Raw genomic sequence first — 21230 nt, forward strand, 5'->3', positions numbered from 1 at the left:
CACAGTGTCATTTATGTAGTGATCAAGTGATAAGTGATATACTTAAGGGTGGAGGCATATTGAAATTTCTTAAAAGTTAAATTTTATAAACAAATAATTACTTACCAAAATATGTTTTTGAGACAAAAATTAATACAAAAATATATATAAAAAGCTATGTTTACAAAATTACCAAAAAAGTTTAATACAAGTTATAATTCCAACAAACATTATGTTTCCTTCATTTTGTGTTCAAGAGGATCAAGTTTTTAAATAAAAAGCCCGTTGCACTTAATTAACTAAAAACTAATATACAAAAAATATGTGGAACAAATTTTAAGATATAAGTAGGTTTCACGTAAATATTATAAAGAATAATTTAAATAATTCATAAGACTTAATACCGATGGTAATATAACTTCTTGATCAATAATTTTTTGTAAAAAGTAACCCATTTTGTCATGTGATTCAATATCTGAAAAATTGTGCAGCCTAGTGAGATCTGTAAAGTAAGGGGTTGTGAGTGAGGATGTTAATAGAAATAGAAAATAGGCCACATTTTAAGTTTTAAGCGACACAGGAAAATTCTCAATTACCAGTTGTTACAACTATACTTAAAACTATAAAAAGATACCTAGTAACAAAAAAAAACATTTTGTTTAAAGACCCCGCATCACGGTTATACAGGACGTCAATAGAGGTGGTCAATTAGAGGAAAGTTGAGCAATATAGTGTCCTTTTATAATAAAATCTAAATACTTCCTAAATTTTGCAAAAAACTGAAATTTGGCAAAATCATTTTATTTTTTTTCTGGCGTTATTTCAAAATATATGACAAAAGTATTTATTAAATGAATAAATTATTGTGACCACTTTTTCTCGCCTATACGATGACACCTTTAAATTTAAAATACGACGTTCTGTCTTTAAAGAGCCATCATCAACTTTGTTTTTCTTTGTCGGCGCTATATTGACCATTTGCAGTTTAACGACGCGGGAATCTTTGGGCGCCCGGCCGTTTTGTTATTTTTTTAAGACAAGGGCGATGATGATAACAGCGCTTTTATTTATTTTGTTATTGCCGATATTTAAATGCGCTGTGATCTCGCATAAATAACTAGATAAATGTGATGGTTAAGTAATGTAATTGAAGGTGCTATCTCTTACAACTTAAATTTTATTAACAAATAATAAATTACTTACCAAAATCCGTTTTTGAAACAAAAATAAATAAATAAAAACAAAACAAAAATTCAATAAGCTTTTATTTATTAATTAGAAAATTAACAAAAATATTAAATAAAGGTGATGATATAGGTAGGTTTCACGTAAATATAAAGAGTAAATTAAATAATTAAAGATTTAATATCTATATACGATACTATAGTTTTTTAGAGTGAATAATTTATTGCAAAAAGTAGCCCGTAATGTGATTTTTGACAATACGGGTTTGTGAAACCAGCCAATATCTCAAAAACTGTGTAGGGTAGTGAGATCTGTGAAGTACACTTTTTTTGGACAAAAATATTGAAAAATAGATACCTTTAACTGAAATTAATATAAAAATAAAATCGCAAAATTTAAAAGGTTTTGAATAAGGGTGTAACAACACTATAAAATATAGAAAATAGGCCACATTTTTATTTGCAATACAGGCAAACACTTAATTACTAATTCTTAAAACTAGAAAAAGTTAATAAGAAAAAAAACAAATATTTTGTTTAACAGTATGAAAGGTCTTATCGCGATTATACAGGATGTCCAAAATAAGGATGAGCAGTAAATGGTTTAATTAGGCGAAAGTTGCGCAATATAAATGCAATGATTGAATAAATGCAATCTAAAAATTGGAAAAATGCCAAATACTTCCTAATATTCAGGAAAAAGGTGAAATTTGGCAAAATGGTTTTTTTATTTTTTTCGTTATTTGAAAATATAAAATAAAATCATTTATACATTGTTGTAAACACTTTCTCTCATTTACAAGTTAACATCTTTAACTTTTAAATACGACGTTCCTTCTTTAGAGAGTCATAATCAACTTTGTTTCTTCTTGTCGACGCCATGTTGGCCACTTGAAGGCAGTTTTTTTTAATTGGCAGTTTTGAATTTTGCAATTTTGTTTGGCAGTTTTGAATAACCCTTTTAATTACTTTATCAACGAGGTAATTTCTAGCTAGTAGTTGGAATCATCCCTATTAAATATTATATACCTCTCTCTCTTTTAAATACAATTTCGAATTTCAAAAAATTCAAAACATACTTTATTCATAAATACATGGTACCTACTTGTTGACATGGTACTTTTATAATATAAAATAGGCACATTAATCGACATATTACTAACACATAATTTAAAAACAATACACAATAGTGGGTTCAACATACTAGTATAAACACAAAATGTATTTTCAATTTCAAAGCAAGACGACTTAAAATTTTTTTAGAGTAACATCACAAATTCTAACCTTTACATCTTTACTAAAAACTAATTATATACTATTGGCCTATTCCTAACTATCTTCAAAAAATTCTAATGCTATAAAAATATTTGCTTTTAAGAAGTTTCGTTAAGGACTTTTTAAAGCGAGGAGACTTTTATGACATTTGGAAAATTATTAAAAATTTTTATGCTCAAGTAAATAAGAGAATTCTTAGTTCACTTTTCGGGATGGGCATTGGAATATTGTATTTTTTTCTGATATTATAATGTTTTAAGGAGCCATTATTTTGAAGATACAATTTATATTTTTTGTATATTAGTCAAGCAGACTCAACAATAAACAAGCAACACAAGGAAAGTATCTTTAAATAGGGGTCTGCATGTCCTGTGGAGATTTATGACACATATATTTAATGGCTTGTTTTTTAAAAACAAACATCGAGTTAATACAACAAAAAGCCGTTTACTAATGCAACTTCAAAATGTTATTCCATACTGTAGGTATTTTTGTATGAAAGTAAGTTCCAACTTTCGACAAAAAAAATATCAATCTCAGTTCATTTAAAACCATTCTAACAGCATAACATCGTCTAGCCAGTTTTTGCCTCCTGACATATCTCCATAAAACTTAGGTTTATGATCGATAACAATTCCAAGAAATCTGTTAAAATTATTCACTTCCAATTCTTTGTTGTGAATCATGAACTGCTCTGAGCATAAAAACTTAACAATTTAGTCTTATCTATGTTTAAAGACATCAAATTAGCATCAAACCACTGTTTAATCATTAATAAATCTTTAGAAATTGTTCTAGGTTAATGTGCTTTTATTATTGTCCATAAGATAGTGGTGTCATCTGCAAAAATAGTGAAGAATCCTCTTATCTGGAGCGACCCCAGGTCATTTATATACAATAGAAATAAAATAGGACCGAGAAACGAACCCTGCTTACTACACAAAGTTCAGACAAACTGCCATTTGGCCAAACAAACTTTTTTCTGTCTAACAAAACAAAATTTTAACCATTCTAGAGCAACTCCCCTAAACCCATATCTAGAAAGCTTACCGAGCAATATTCCATGGTTGACACAGTCAAAGTGTTTAGAGAAGTCGCAGAATACCGCTGCAGCAAAGTGACCTTCTTCAAGCTCAAATATAATCTCTCCAGGAATGAAAACATTACTCGACATTCATTTAATATGTTATTTTTTTTAATTAGGAAAGCTACCATTCGTACTATAACCAGTTTCTCAATAACTTTAAAGGCTTTTTAGGCTTTATTTTTATCTTTTTCATGAATGAATTTCATCATGAAAACAATTATTGAAAATACTTAAAACACTAAAGACCATAAACATAATATATTGATTTAAAATTTTCTTAAAGTAAAAAAAAAGAAAAAGAGAAAATGGCTCTCATAGACATGAAGAGACAGTATTTTTAAGAGTTCGGATTGATTTTTGTAGATAAAATAGATAATTTTCTGTGAGGTTTATAATTAGATTTTTTTAAAGATTTTCTAATAAGATTTTGAGATTCCCATATTAGGTTGTTATAAATCAAAGTCTTAATTAATATACGCACTATGATTAATTTTGCCTAAAGAAGCCATCGTCTCACAAACTAAACACATTTACATATATCTATCTATTTGTGATTATGATATCCAAGAAAAATTTTTAACAACTAGCAAATTGCAATACGGCAAACACGAACCTGTGCAAAAACTCTCCCACACGACTCGGATGATCGGCCGATTACTAATGAGAAGCGACCATAGAATAATATTGAGGGGGTATACCATAGAATAATATTGGAAGCGACGGACGAAATTATTTTCGCGCATACTGGAGAGAATCGCCATCTATTTTTCACGCATATTTGCGGTCACGTTTTAGCCCATAAGGTTGCGTATCTTCCCAAATATTCAATCAACGGTAATACTCTGCGTAGAAAGCACTTTTGCCAGCTGTCCAATAATTCTTAAAAATCCTACATTTTACTTCATATTTGTAGCTTTGATTTTTAAACATATTTAACGATAACGCCACAGACCGGTTGCACTACATTTCTATATAAATTAATTATATTAATTTCTCTTGCACCATATTTTCATAGATAAAATCGTGCAATACACGTGATCGTATATACCCACGCCTCGTTTTGCCCAATTTTAAACTGGAAACATTGACATTTAAATATATATATAATTGCTAAACTAATAAATTAAAATAATTAACATATTGGATAAAACTCCTACGTTTAGTTTGTTAATTCCCCACTATTTCTTAATAAATCTACATTTCTAATAATACATGCATGCAATAGATTTCTTAAAAAACCTTCGGGTTGTCAGCAAGTATCCGATTCTAATAATAAATTTAGTTGAAAAATTGTTGTGAAAATCTACAGGTCAGGTCCAAATTTTGTATAATGACAATTTTTTTTCCAAGATGGCGGCGAATATTTGCCATTTTGAAAGTAATTAGAACCATCATTTTTATGTCAAAACATCAGTATTATCACTGTAAACCACGCCTAAATTTTGTTACAAAAAAATGAGCGGGTCATATGAGTAGGTGAAATGAGGAGGGACGATTGTATAAATTTAATTTAATTATTATTAAAATTTATTAATTAACTTTGAGGGTGAAATCTCATTTTGTTGTCAAGATATCAAAGATCGTAGACTATCACTATATGTCAGTCTGATATGTTGATCTGGAACTATTTACATATCTAATAAATATATAATGATATTCAAACAGCATTGAATATATTTGAAAAATAAATGGCACATTCCTTCTATTTAAGAAGAACACCAAGAAGATCTTGAAAACGGTAATGTGAAGGCAGAATGCTCTTTTTTTGTGTTTTGGTGGATATGTAATAATTCATATTAATTAAAAATAAACGTATTGATTTTGAAACTATTCGTATAGTAAGGTCGTTAAACGTACAATAAACATAATACACAATACATTCTCAAATCATACGTTTTAAAGATGTAATGAGGATGTAGGTGTAAATACCTGAAACCTTCAGTGCAGCAGCACAACAGAAAAGAAATGAAAGACCCCAGACGCGACTTCAGCGGTTCAACAATCGCTTAATTCGCGTCAAGGATTCGTTAGATAATTTTTTTTGCCATCGATACGACCTAAAATCTACGTATTTTTTTTTCTTTTTAAATTGCTGATTCACGATTTGAAATTTCTTAAGACGTTTGCGTAATAACAATATGAACGCGAGCTTTAATTTCTTAGGAAGTTAATTAGTTGCGTCATTTAAAAAAGAATTTAATTAGTTTATTTAAATTTGCAATTATTTATTGCAATTTTAAGTTAAAAATTGATTGTATTTCAGGCTCTTCCATCTCCCCCTGATCCTCTTTCGTCTTCTTTTTCCTCTTCTTATGTTTCTTATTTGCTTCTCGATCTTAAAGCCACACTGTATTACGTTGTGTCCTGTACTTCCCCTATTTATCCTCAACAACCAATTAATGTCCAAACGTACGTTTATCAATAGAAGGTTAAATATCCGGGTTCGTTGGCTTATTTTATTCTGTAAACTTTGGCTTGGGGATAATTTAACCCTCTGTGGCATTACTTATTATTTGTTAGGTTGGGAAATAGATATAACCCGAAATTGACAACAATTTGTGCATAGACCAATGTCAAAAATTACTCATCTGACCGATTTTGCAAGAAAAGACTGAACTTAAAAGAAACAAAAAATATTCAACAACTTTTAAATTAATTTATAATAATAATAATAATGATAATACGATTTATGATAATAATAATTTTTCTTTTTCTTTGTCAGGCTCACGTGTCATTGTTATTTTGATTAGGGCTGTCAAAAAGTTGGCACTTGACAGATGGCTATCTGTATATACTCATTCCACTGTTGCCAATCTTACACAACAAATCATTTAAGTCATTCCAGGCAGTTCAATTCAAATTTAATAGATAAGAAATATAACAAGTATCAATAAATCAATGAATGGTTTATTTGTGTCAGTTACATAAAATGTGTTTACACACTTCAAATAATAAAATATACTAATATGCTTCATCTTAACTACTAATTAATATATTATTTATCTCTCTTATTGAATCTCTGTTTAAAAAAAAAAGAATATCCTATGACATGGAAAGAAGCACGAGTATGTCCTGTCTTTAAGGGTGGTGATCGTGGGCATATCGAATACTATAAACCAATTTCTATCTTGTGTAACTTTTCAAAGGTCTTTGAGAAAATACTTTATTCACGAATCCAGTTTTTTGTCTCTAATAAATTGTCTCTACATCAGCATGGCTTTTTACCGGGAAGGTCCACTGTTACAAACTTAACAATTGTCACTCAATTTATTGCGAATGCCTTGGATAGCCAGAGCCAAGTTGATGTAATTTATCTAGATTTTTCAAAGGCTTTTGATCGCTTGGATCATAATATACTCTTAAATAAACTTCATAGTTTTGGTTGTCTATCGGATTCCTTGATCCTTTTTAAGAGCTATCTCTTAAATAGAAAGCAATATGTCTGTCAACGGGGCTTCTGTTCCTATAAATATACTGCGTCATCGGGGGTTCCCCAAGGGTCAAATTTAGGTCCATTATTTTTTTTCTTATTTATCAATGACTTAAGTGATAAACTAGATCAACAAAAGCTCTTATTTGCTGATGATCTAAATATCTATTCTTCTGTAACCAATACTACTGATTGCATGTCTTTGCAGAACGATTTGAGGTGTGTAAGTCTGTAGTGTGATGAAAACAGGTTAAATCTAAATGTGTCTAAGTGTAAGGTGGTGTCCTTTTCTAGAAGGAAAAATGTAATCGAATTCGATTACACCCTTTCCACAAAACTTACTCGATGTTCATCAATCAGTGATTTGGGTGTGGTGTTTGATAATAAGCTTACCTTTGTGAACCAGATAGATAATATATCAAACAGTGCTAGTAGAGTCTTTGGATTTATTGTGCGAAACTGTCGGGGTTTCAGTAACATAGAAGCCTTAAAAAACTTATATTTTGCTCTTTTACGTTCCAAATTGGAATATGCTTCTATAGTGTGGAACCCTTACTACCAGGTTCATAAATATTCTATCGAAAAAATACAGAGAAAATTTTTAAAGTATCTTTCTTTTAAGGCTGACGGATTTTATCCTCCTCAGGGAATCTCTTACGAAACTCTCCTAACTCGCTTTTCCGTGGAACCTCTTGAAATTAGAAGAAATAGATCGTCGGTCTTGTTGGTGCATAAGATATTGCATGGGAAAGTTGATTGTCCTGAGCTACTAGAGAATCTAAATTTTTCTGTGCCGCGTCTCAATTCAAGAAACACAAACTTATTTTATTGCCCAGGGGCCAGGACAAATGTAATGTTAAGTTCACCCTTATACGTAATGTCAGACAATTCAAACAAAATAACGCCATTCTGTGATCTATTTGTTTGCTCACGTAATAATTTAATTAAAGTTTTTACACAGTTGTTTACTACTTCTTAATGCACTTATATTCGCGACTTGGTATTCTAAAGTTTACGTATCGCATTTGTACATGGTACTCTATTTAGTATGCTTAGCTGATTTATATTTCGGGTTGAAATGATATTTTTGTTTTTTTTTTCTCTTTCCTCTCTCTGAAATTCTTGTTTTTTTTTTCTTTTTTTCTCTTAAAATAATTTTTTTAGGTACTTATAAGCTATTTAGACTTAGTTTATCTTTATATTTTGAACATTTATAATGACATATATATAGGTATGTAATTTATATTGCCCATTAAATGGATATACTGTTGGGCTGTACTGCTTTAAATAAAATAAATAATAAATTATAAAAATTACAATTTTTACAATTTAAGATATACAAATACACACGACTAATACATAGCAAACAGATCCAAGACTATCATAGATAACTAACTAAAATTGGAATAGAAATATTCTTTATGGGAGTAGAAAGCTTGACTAGTAAGAAACCGTTTTATACAAGTTGTCAATACAGAGAGTGGCAACGCTCTTATTCTAACAGGTAATGTATATACCCTGGGCCATCCTGACATGTTTGTAGGCGGCGGTAAGCAGAAATCAAATAGTCCCTGGAACGAGTGTTATAGTGGTACACATCCCGATGAGTTGTTTCCTTTACATACACCAGACACGCAAACTAATAAACACAAGGGACAGTTAAAATCTTTAGATTAATAAAGGCACTTTTAGAGTCTCTTCTATAACCAAAAACAGATATAACCAGAGCATTAACATGCTCACAGCACTGTACTTTGGGATTTAAGGTCACACTCAGGAATGACACTGCCGAGATAGCATGTGAGTCCCAAATGGAGAAAATTACCAACTGCGTCTTCTCTGCGTTCAGCAGTAGCCTGTTAGAGCAGAACCACTTCTCTGTCCTGTCCTGTACCCACCTGGTAGCCTCCTATATCTCACTCAATGTATCAGCAGCAAGAGAAATGGTGTAATAGCTACATACTTTGATGTGTACACCCAATTTTTGGGTTAACTTCAGATTTAGGCTCTAAACTCGCACTTAAGAGCTTCACTGAACTACACTTGAACTATGTACTAAATATTACTTTTTAAAACTTAAACATATATACACTAAAACTATGAGAGAAATTGGTTGACTTCCCGTTAAAATAACCTAATTTTGGCCTTAGGACTAATTAAACACCAATTACTCACTAATAGAACAAAGTTACAAGGTAAGGAAGCTGCAACAGTTAGTTTAAATATAGCCTTAGTAGCTTAGATCATAAGCATTTTCCAGAGAGAAGAAGCACAGGATAGAAGAAGAGGAAGAGAAAACGTCATTTTGACATACGAGTGGAATAACAGTAAGGGTGCGTTTACAATAATACTAGTTTGAATTGGTATACCTTGCCCTATATTAAATTCAAGGAAATAGAGATATCCCAAATTTGACAAAACTTATACAGGCTACAAGCCCTTGGTGATGCAAAAATCTGGTCACAGGCCGCACACGAGCAATATCCTCTCCTTCTGATGACTATATGGCACCTGAGACTATGCTGGAAGCGGACTGTCTTGCTTTTCCTTGCTTAAGTCTTTCAAACCAGTGTTTCATTGGATTTTCCAAGGCTATTGGACATCTTCTTTGGCAGCCCACTATCTTACAATTCACAATCCTCTTAACTATGACTTGTAGCTTTAGTTATATTGAACCCAAATTGTTCAGATTCCTGGTTCAGGAACCTGGACTCCACTAAATATTTGTTCTCATCTGGTGTAAGGAATTATTGCATCCAGCCTGTGAATTAGGTACGATAGAAATGCATATTTTGGTAAGCTCCAAAGCTCGGACAGACTAATAATAAAAATGTTACACTTCTCTACAGTCCTGCCTATAACCCAGACCACAAAAATATAACACAAGACCTCAAAGCTCTTCTTTGGAATCTAAAAATGTTAGTTTCTTGGGGAAAAAACCCATGCTGTCAGGTGCAGGTCCTTAGATTGCACAATAAATAAATATATCTTGAGAGCCAGACTATCTATGTGTTGATTTCACAAGAGTACTCAATCCACTTGGACATCCAGAAACTTTAGTGCAATTGCTGTGGTTCAGCCCCCCAGTTCTTGCAAGCCAAACAGCATCCTATTTTTTTCTCTGTTGGCTGCAAACCATTCCTCAGTAACCTCACAAGCCAGCCGAGTCTTAGTAAAGACAAACCCAATGACCTTGCACGAACCATAACTTTTATGTCATCAACAAACAGAGTGTATTTACTCCCCGGGCTTATCAGAGATAGATCATAAGTTAATATAAATTAGAAATAAGAGAGGACCAAGCAGCGGCTCTCGGGGGACTCCAATGTTTAACACACTGCTTATTGATAGCACACCACACTGATCCTGACGCACTGAACTCGGTCCCTTAAATTCCAAAAGGTTAATACTAGGCGCTTTAGTATTATAACAGCTGAGTTTTTTTTAAGAGAATGTTGCGATTCATGTAATCAAATGTCTTACCTAAGGCACATGACACCACTGAGCTACATTTAAGACTGTTATAACCATTCGGGATACCAGATGCTAAGTCCAATATTCCGATGACAGTGTTCGTCCTCTTATATTTTCAATGGACGATTAAAGATTTGGCGTGAAGTTTAATTTGAACCTAATGAGGATCTGTGATGGCTTGGGTGGTTGGCCTTGTGAAAATAAGGCTTTCGGTTAGATTCAGGGGGTCACCCATTTTCGTAAAAAGAGTTCATTGACTTGCGTTTTGAACTCATTCCTAATTTTCCGCAGTTTTGAGAGGAATTTGAACTTCTGCCTAGGTTTGAGGTCAGGGAATTAGTTATGTAGTTTTTCCAAAGCACAGATTTACATACTTTGTGACGAAAAATGTGACGTGGCTTTTCCCCCTTATTGAACCTGAGTCTGAGCGAGACCCATGGGATCCTTGTGTAAAACCAGTGTACGCCATAGACAACCGGCTTGGGTCTAAGTGTGGTTGCTGTCTCTCACTATGACTGAGATTTTGATCGTATAGATCGCCTTCGAGGGTATCGGAACTCTTAGTTTATTTTATTTTTCTATTCTGCTTAACGAAGTATGTATATTGAGGTGCAAAATATAAAAAAAACTCATGTTAAAATATGAAGATCTGATCATGTAGCACAGAAAACTACAATTACATGTAATCGCTTCTTTTTTTAAATTTTCTGGCCATGTAGAATGCAGAAGCATTACCATTTAGTGATCTTTTGCTGTGTTCTCTTTAGACGAGGTGCCAAAATTATTATAACTTATAGTTAACAAATAGTATGATAAACTGACCTTATGGGCTCTTTATATCTAAGGATTAGGAAGAAATAAACAATTTTAGAAATATTTCATTACATTCGAACACATATTAATAGTATTTCGATTTAGTAGCGTCTAAGATTCGTTCATATGTGCGGTATCTTCTACTCACTCAACACGTGGTTATTTATGCTTCGTTAAAACCCATTCTCACCCTTTACTGATTGTCAGTCTAATGCTAAGACCCTAAGAAAATACATAGCAAAGGTAACTATAGCCACAGCAGTTTAAAGCATAATCGTCTTCCAGAGAGTGAAACGAAGAAGATGAAATGTGATTTTGACACCCGAGTATGGCATAACGCTGAGGATGCATTTATAATTAATGCAATCATGAATTGGACTTAGTAGGAGCAGAAGCATTAATAGTAATAAGTAACAAAGAAGAAGATGCATCTTGATCATTATTGGTTCTAGTCACGTGTCTCACGTACTTTTATTCAATAAAACTAGGTATGAATTGAATCCAATTTTTTTCTTAGAAAAGATTAAACAAACGTTTTCTTCACGGATTTCTCCTTGGTAACTTCATAGAAAAAACGTCATTTTCTCATCATCAGCTAATTAAGTTGTAATAATTTGGAATTAAAAATAATGAATTTGCGCTTGTATAATACTGGTAATTATTACTTATCGAAGCATTGAGTAAAGAATGGAATTACCCTCATTAAAAATAATTTTTTTTAAATTTGAATCGTGGTCGCGCGCAAGGTCGTCTTCAATTTATTTCGTTTGTAACGATAATTTGTTTAGTATCGTCAACGTTTACAGTTTATGACACGATTTTAATTTGAATCTTTGGCAATTTTTCAAAGAGATAGGAGGTTGAGTAGTCATAAACATCATCAACCAGCCCTTTGCCTTCTCCCCGATTTCTGCCCACCGTTTTGAGCGTTTTGCATCCAGTTGGTAGTTATTATTTTGATAACGTTAGTTCTTTCCCTGTTTTTCTTGTCAGCTCTTGGACTCCACTCGAGCAGCCTTTTTGGCCATCATCCATTTGCCTTGCAGACCACATATCCAGCCTAGTTCCACTTGAGCTTAGCCACCTGGTACATAACATCAGTGACTCCTGTTCTCATCCGTAAGTCCTCATTTCTAACGTGGTCACGAAGTGATAGAGTGAGCATCGGTGTTTCCATTTTGCGTTGTGTTATTCTAAGCTTTTTAGCAGATATGACTGTCAGAGTTAAGTAAGGCGCTAGTAAAATGCCCTAATTAAAAACCTTTCATTTTAGACATTGCGAAAATTGGGAGATTACTCTTAAACACATCCCCAAGTGAGATGTCTAAAATATGCAGCTCAAAAGAGAGTTATTTTTCTTTTTATTTTGCATGTTTGGTTGTCCCTCGAGATTCGTATTGTATGACCGAGATATGTGTACCTATCCACGAACTGCACCTCACAGTCACCAATAGCAATATTTCCACTAGGGACTTTGCTACTAGGGTTTTTGCTATATTAATTTTCAGCCAGACTTGACCACATACTTCCTGAAAATCTTTCAGCATTTTCCTGATATCTTGTAGGCTGTCAGAGAACAAAGCTCAATATCATTCGCGTAGAGCAGATTTGTTAGGTTTAAGCCATCCTTTCCGCTCTATTTAAGCATCCCGAAGGCGTATTCCAGAATGGTGTCCATAAAGAGTTTGGATGACATAGTAACATCTATCGATTCTAATGTGGTTGGTGTATTTGTGAAGTTTTACCATCATGGTAGCATTTCTATTACTATGTGATAGTCGACACGAAATTTTTGTAAGGAGTCTAAGACTGCACTCGACTCAATGGTGTCAAAGGCCTTGTGGAAGTCCACAGAGATGATGACATGCGGTCTTTTGTATTCGATTAATTTTTTGCTCACAGTTTTGCTGCCTTGAAGATGGTCATTGGCTCTAAATCCTCTGCGGAAGCCGTCCTGTTCTATTCGTTGGTAAAAATCCAATATGTTTTCTAGTTGTGTAGTAACAATTCTCGTGAAGAGTTTTTAAAGGTGCCTAAGAAATCTTATCGGTGGATAGTTGTCCAATTTAGCTGTATCTTCTTTCTTGTGAATCCAGATCACGATGGCGTAGGTACACCTATCTGGCTATGGTGCCGTTACAAAGACAGAGATAAAAAAGTTTTCCCATTTTAATCGGTAGCTAAATATCATCAGCCATAGTTCTTTCCAGGAGTTTTGATGAAGTAGTAATCGCGGTCAAATCACGAGCAGTGCAAAAGCAGTCACGAACTCCAAACTATCTTGTAAAAAGAACTATATAAAAATAAGATAAAATAAAATAAACAGAAAATACAAATGCCGATAATTCTTTAAAATATTTAGGTCACCAACTGGAGACATAGGTTTATTTATCAGAATAATCACAGAATTTTTGGATAAAATTTATTGCCCTAGGAAACTTTAATTCTTAATGGCAATTTTAATGTAAATTTCTGTAGTTTCGAGAAAGATAAGGTTTGTAAACAAACGTTTCGTTATTAATACAAACATAAACAAATTGATTACTGCCCTGTGTCAATATTGCCTTCGATTTCAAAGGTCTTCGAGGAGTCAAAAGACACAATAGGTCTTATGAATTCTCTTAACATATAATATCTTTTTTAAAATCACGAAATGGCTTTAGGCTCTTTAAGGCCTTTGATTATATTGACCATCAACAAGTATTTCAGAGGCTATTTTAGTAACTGTTTCACAATATTTGTGTAACCAAAAATTATCAGGAATATTTCAGTGCCCCAGGGATCCATTTTTAGTCCTGTGATCTTTTTATTGTATGTAAATACTCTGAGCAAATAAGTTATAACTGGTCTGATGTCACAAAATATAGATGATACATTTATAGTACTGTCGGAACTAGACTTTTCTGACCTTTCAAGGAACTGCGTAATCCTGGCTACACAACAGATGCAAAAAGGGCTGAATTTAGATTAAAAAAAACTTTAGTAGACAAATGCAAATAAACAATTCTCTGTATGTTCTTTTGAATGGGAAATTAGTACCAGTGGTTGACGCTGTGAATTTTTCGATTGGTAGTACACTTAGGTGGAGTTTGCACCTCCAGAATTTGATATAGGATCATGTTTATTGGGGTAAAGCACTAATGTCTCTGGAAGTTTTTAATGCACAACCACTAGAGAATCTTCTGGATCTCACTTTTTCCAGCTGTGCTTTTTTACTGTGCCTTCCTTGTACTTTATGTCTTTTGTAACGTTTGTAAAGAAATTACCAACAACTCTTCGGTACAATCATGATTTTTATTATGAGGGCATGTCAGTTGTCACCAGAAGCAGAGACCGTCTTAGCATACCTACTCATTCATCGACTTTTTTTCAAAGAGGTTTCCATTTGATGTGCATGAAATCCTTGCCATAGGCAATAAATAACTTACAATAATTGAAGAAAAAAATTCATGCGCTTTTTAAATGTCTTTACTCCTTCAAATTTATAACTTGAGACGATATCAATGCGCTTGGACTTGTGTGTAAGACAGTGAGTGAGCCTACACTAAATGAGACCAGTTTTGGAAAGAACAAAAATTATACACAAAATACTGGTCATCCTAATATTATTGTAACGAAATTCAGGAACACACTTTTATTGGCAACATCAAAACTCTAACCTAACTCGCCTTGACTGTCGTTTAATTGTTTCCAAGGTAAAAACTGACTAAACAATTAAAACTGAATAAAATGTCACGAAACGCGTCCTTTTTAAAGCCTGATAGAACAATTTCGAAATATTTAGAATTCTCTTATGAACTACTTAAAAGCTAGACACTCTAGATAAAAAATATTAAACCAAACGTATGTAGAACCCTAAATAAACCCTACGAATCAAATTTAACTATAGAATACCAATAAAATAGTACAAAAACTAGGAGAATAATTAACGTATTTACATTTTCATAATATTATGTTAAATAATGTTTTAACCAGCCCTTGTAAAGAAGGTAAACCTTAACCTGATTATTGATACTTACTTAGATATTGTTCTTATTTTTCCTTATTGACTAAGAAAACGTTCGCTAAACTTCAGCTCCTATATTTGCATTGAGATGTTGGAAATCGCTTGTGTTATCTCACCTTTGATATGCAAGTGTCATATTCTGGCTTGCTATGGGCAAAAAAAGAGAAAGACGGAATAAAATTCAAAATTCTTATGTTAAAGAATCAAAGTGGCTAACTTTAAGCGAAAGATATATTTACAACATAGCACTAGTTATAAACTTCAAGCACTTCAAGTATCCTATAATAATTTGTCTGACAAATTGGTCATTGGGATCGATCGATGATCATTATTTTGGTTTTTGTTGATTTTTAAATAATATTCTCTACTACAGTCCTCTAATGTGTTGTTACTAATTTTTCTTCCTTTAAGTGATATTCTACCTTCCATCGCCAAGGACTTTTCGCATGAGGTATTAGCTTTATATGTCATAAAGGAGGGTCGAGAGTATGCCTGCTTGCCGGACACTGGCCTCGATCTTATGAGCTCTAAACACTGTTTGTCCTGTTATGATTAGGGTTATTATATTGGTAGAATTTCTTAATTAAAAATATCAGGTGCTTGGGAACATCCATTTTACCCATCACCTTCCACAGAAGCGCCCAATTCACAGAGTCGAACGCTTTTGTATAGTCTACGAAGCTCAAATATAATGCTGCTGCGTTGTATTCCCTCGCTTCTTTAATGAGCTTTAAGTATTTCAGCTGTGATGTCGTCTGCGTCAGTTGCCTTCCTGTTTTTTAGTGTTATAACTTTTTTTATCTCTGATTTTAAAATCTCAGGTTTTTTTTCTTATGGTGTTGGTTGTTCTTCGAATGTTGTCGTTCTAAGTGACTTATACATATAAATCTTTGCAGTGTTCTTACCATACTTCCGCTATTATAATTGGATCTAGAAAAAATCGTATCGTATCGATTCTATCTGCCTGAATCTACGTGTCCAGGTAAAGTTTGGGAATGCTTTGTTGATCTAACTGGCGTTCCTCAGGAGGACTCACGTTCCACTAATGCTCATTCTTATTTTGTGCATTATATACAAACTAACAGAATCCGTTGCAGATATTAAAACTTAATGGAGGCAATGAGCCACAATGCCTGTCTTGAATGAATACTACAATGAAAATGACCCATTTGCACGTGACTACTTAGTCAGTGAAGTACTTTTTGAGATTTTCATTTCATCGAGGCCTTAAAATTCTTGTATTATGATTTCGGTGAGGAGTAATGTGAAATATGCACGCATAGTATTATGATCACGACTTTACGGATCTCCTATTAAACAAGAAATCTCGAACTTGAACTTAAAGATGTACTTGACGTCCTTTTTATAGATTCAATAGAGGTTCGGTTGCAAACTAAATAAATAAGACTTTTCTGATTTGCTAGAACTCGTCAGATTCCATGCTCCTGTCTGAACAACCAGACAGTTCCAACAATTTTTTCTATGACGTTGGTGGACCCCCGTTAATTATCCCTAAAGGAGATACAAGGATAGAAGTTGATTTTTTCTACTCTTCCCATATCATTATCATTTCGTTTCTAAATTATTGCATAGATTGATTTCTAATGAAAGAGAGTTAAAACCGTTCAAAAAACAATGATTTCTGCAATAAAGTTCATTTTTAATATTTGAAGCATCTGATTGATAGGTGTATATTTATTACAGTTATGAACAATTCACATTACTTGATTTTGTTGAAGTTGTAATAATTGATTTATATGTTCCTAAGAGCAAGATATAAGTAACGAGGAACAGTAATTAAAGTGCGGCAAAATGATTGTATTGTATAGCAGACAAGCAGTTAGAAATTCTCCTAAAAAACCCAACTTTCTTGGCAAGAGTACTCTTAAATACATATTTTATTTCACCGACAAATTGAATTTTTCATTTATTAATTTCAATATTTGAACCTTGATCTAAAAATTTTTTACAATTTGTTTTGGTACCTAATAGCATACACTTTGTCTTTGATTCATTTAGTTTTAATTTATTTTTACAAAACCATTGATACAAAGTTATTCAACTTTTCATAGTCTTTACCTTCAGCTTCTCTTTGACAGTGATTCCTCTTGCAAAAACCTTCTTGACCATAAAACGTCATTCAATTAATTCCTTTAATAAAAAGAACAAAAACGAGTTAATTATGAGGGCTTTTAGGTCGAATTATAAAGCATTTAAATTGCTCATTAAATCGTAATCTATAAATAGAATTCGCATACGGATTAAATGCGGCATTTAACGAGGAGCCTCGTCTATTAAAAGCGTTCGCCCGGTATATTATGGGTTCATTTGTTCCGATCCAAGTCATGTCGGACGAAAGTTATTTCAACTATTGCCTTATACCGCGTGACAACGCGCATGAATATTAATAAGTTTTATTAATATTATAAATTAGATTTCTTAGTAAAATGTTACCTGAGTAACTGTATTATTGGCTGTACTACCGGTTAATTATTGATTGTGGTACCCGGTCTGATCAGTAGTTTAACCACGTGTAGTATACATTAGAATTATATTCAAAGTTCGAAAGTGCTTCATTAGTTGAAGAATTAAAAATTTTATCGACAAGGCAAGCTTAGTACAAGCGAATTGAAAATATTTACACAAAAACTAAATAAGGAATTTAAAGATATAAAACCTTATGTCAGACGCAATCAACCCTTACAAGCTGACTCTGGTATTAAGATATATAACTGAAACCATTCGAGAAAGGGATCTTTGGTGCATTTATTACTTAATTATTTAAATTGATGGGTAGTATTTTTTATTTAAATAGAAATGTGGTTTACAAGGTTCTCGCATTGACTTATTCCCATAATAAAACGAATAGCTCTTTCTCTGGATACTAAAACCCAGGCAATACCCTAGAATATTATTTCAGGTCTGAGGTCAACAGTTATCGAAAAATAGGTAGAAAATAAGTTTGCAATATCCTCCCCCGAATCTGCTGAAATATCATTTAAATGCATAGGATTTGGGATACCATGACTTTTATTAAGGGAATTAATATGATTCCAAAATTGTGTGGTGTCAGATTGAATTGACTCATTTAAGGTAGCAATGTAAGATCTATAGCATTGCTCAGTATGAACTTTACATTGAGTATACGTAGGTTAGCAAACAGGATATAATCTTTAGCTAAGTTAGTACTTTTAAATTTAGCATGAGCAGTCTTTTTTGATAGAATAAGATTCCTTAATTCTGGGGAAAACCAACGAGGAAACCTGGAAGATTTATATTTTTTTTTGGTACATAGAGTGAGATTGCATATAAAACTACTTCATAAAAGTTATTCACTGAATTATCGATGTCTGAATGATCAAAAATACTAATCCAGTCCACTAAAGAAAAATAATCATTCAAACTTACAAAATCAGCATTTTTAAATTCAAAATAAGTTGTACTATAATCCAACCTTTCAATCCTATCACTAACCCTAATATCGCAAATTGTTGCTAAGTGGTGAAAGTTGTTTGGAAGAAGATTGTCTAAAGCTTGTTGAACAGTTATTTTATGGCACGAGCTGTATATAGACTGCACTTTTCTAACGCTTACAAGATGAAAATTAAAACTATTTTGCGTAAAAGGTGGTAAATAACTATATATCTTAGTGTACAGTTGAAGGACAAGCGTTGTTTATTTTCTTTTAAACTCCAAATAATTATTTAATTCATTAGGAGTCGTTAGCCCAGGTGGAATTTCAATATTTCTAATCATACAGAGACGCTGTCGTGAGAAAATAAAAAATGTCTTTTAAAAATTGAGAATTTTATTTTTTATAATAGTAATAATAATAATAATCTCTTTATTTCTGATGGTAAAATTTTAAGGGAATAACAAAATAATGTATTAAAATTCGACCTTTATTCACTTTGGCTATTATTCAGTTTAAAGATGCGGTTGGCATACATTTTCTTCTCTCTAATACTTTTTAAGACAAAGTTTCGTAGTTCTCTATAACTCTCACCATCACCAGTGGAGTTTGTTTTCTGATATTTAGCAACTGCACTATCTCCTTCCTTCATCGTTATCTTAAGTACATCGGTAAGCCATGGCGCATTTCTCAACCTATATCAAATATGATTAAAATCTACAATTTGCGCACGTGTCACTGCGCATATTAACTCGTAGATCATCACCCTATCTAATTCAAGAACCCATAATCCCTATTAACAAAGTCAACCCCCCTATAAAATGCGTTTCTAAAAATATCGATTAAATAATTCGTTAATTCGGAAGTTGGGTTAGGGTGCTTCCTGCTTCAAGTCTAAGCCCCCACGCAGCTTTTTCGAATTTATCTAAACCCTCAGGATATACGAGAATTCCTTCGCACCCTGATTTTCGAAGGGGATAGAAGAATTGCGTAATACATTGTGATGTTATGTACATAAATTACTTTTCGTATTGGCTCAAAGCTTTTGAATTTTATTTTTTTTTACATGAATAGTTCATCGAGAGACTTTCTTTAGGTCAAGTAGGTGTACGCTATGAGGTTAAATGGGTTCAGCATCAATCGCCACAAAAATTTTGTGTATGAAATGGTTTGGGACTAAAGCAATTATTGTAAAGTATTTTATTTAATGATCTTTAATATTTTGTAAAGTTAAGTTCAGCATGAATTTTCTTAAAGTAATGAGTGGGATAAATATTGCATAACAAAGGGCTGCCTTCTGAAAATCAAATATTCCTCGTTAAGTCAAGAAAATTATATATAGAGAACTTCAAAAGTATAAAATAATAATGGAAGAAGGAAATCCTGCAGCTGGTATCAAAAGTACAAAGGCGAAACTTTAGCGAAGTCTTCCTAACATTTAACAACTTACTCGGAAAGTTTCGTCGATTCCATCTTGGACGTCTATGCGTCGAGTGGAAGGAAACGATAACCCCCTTTGTCGAAATCCCTTTTTGGGAAAAGGTTCTTTAAGAGCGTTTTGGCTTAACTTTGCAGACTTAATTAAAAAATAACATTTTTCACAAGGTGCTGATATATTCTTGGGTTTAAAAGAAATAAAATTATGAAGTTGGGAAAATCATTGATGGCGGAAAACATTCAAGTTCACCATTAAATTAGGCGGGAAAAATTAGCTGAAAAAGAGTACCATGTCGATGCGTTTATTTACGTTTTTGAGAAGGTTTTCTTTTTAATTTGAGAGATATCATGAATGGCACAAAAAATCTAATATCACCACTAAATTTGTCATGAAAGATTAACAGAAAAATGGGTAGCATGTTGGAAGGTGCATGTTGGATATTGATTTTCGAGAAAGTTTTTTTTTGTTTGTGGAAGAACCATAGGTCTTACAAAAAAATCAACTTTACCACTAAAGTAATTGTGACAAATAAACTGAATAGAAGTACCATGTTGATGAGTTTATTTCAATTTTTGAAAAAAATTTGTTGGTTGATTCCGGAACAACCATTATTGGTACAAAAAGTTCAACTTTATCACTAAATTTGTTATAAAAAATTAGCTGAAAAAGAGTACATAGCATAGCTAAGGGGTTTATTTTGGTTTTTAAAAAGTTTTCTTAAATATGGGGGCACCATTAGTATCACCACTAAATTAGTCATGAAAAATTTGCTGAAAAAGAGTACCATGTTAATGAGGAAATTTTGTAAAGTGTTCAGTTAAAAAATGGTGAAAAATACTTTAATAAATTGTTCATCTAAAAATCAATAAATATTGGACACCATTTAATTTTGACCTTCACCAATATATTAATAATTTGTAAATTGTTATTGGTACCGCTTTTCTTTGGACCACTAAAAATTAACATTTTTAAATAGCTAGTTGCTGTATTATGATGAAATATATTAGTATGATAAGAAAATGTCAAGAATTCTCCCTCCTTTTCTTCTTCCTCTTTTCCTGTTTCTTCTTCTTTTCCCTTTTTTCCATTCTACCAATAGATATTATGCAAATGCATGTAATAAGTGTAGAAA

The 21230-nt window shown here is 32.5% G+C and overlaps 1 protein-coding gene across 3 annotated transcripts in view; it reads left to right on the forward strand.

The window, feature by feature from the left end:
• The window catches only part of LOC126740022 (tyrosine-protein kinase Src64B), a 63321-nt gene that overhangs the window by 17449 nt on the left and 24642 nt on the right, over positions 1 to 21230 (forward strand). The gene's annotated exons all lie outside the window — the stretch shown is intronic.

This window comes from Anthonomus grandis, chromosome 8 (assembly GCF_022605725.1).
Source record: "Anthonomus grandis grandis chromosome 8, icAntGran1.3, whole genome shotgun sequence".
NCBI classification, from domain to species: Eukaryota; Metazoa; Arthropoda; class Insecta; order Coleoptera; family Curculionidae; genus Anthonomus; species Anthonomus grandis.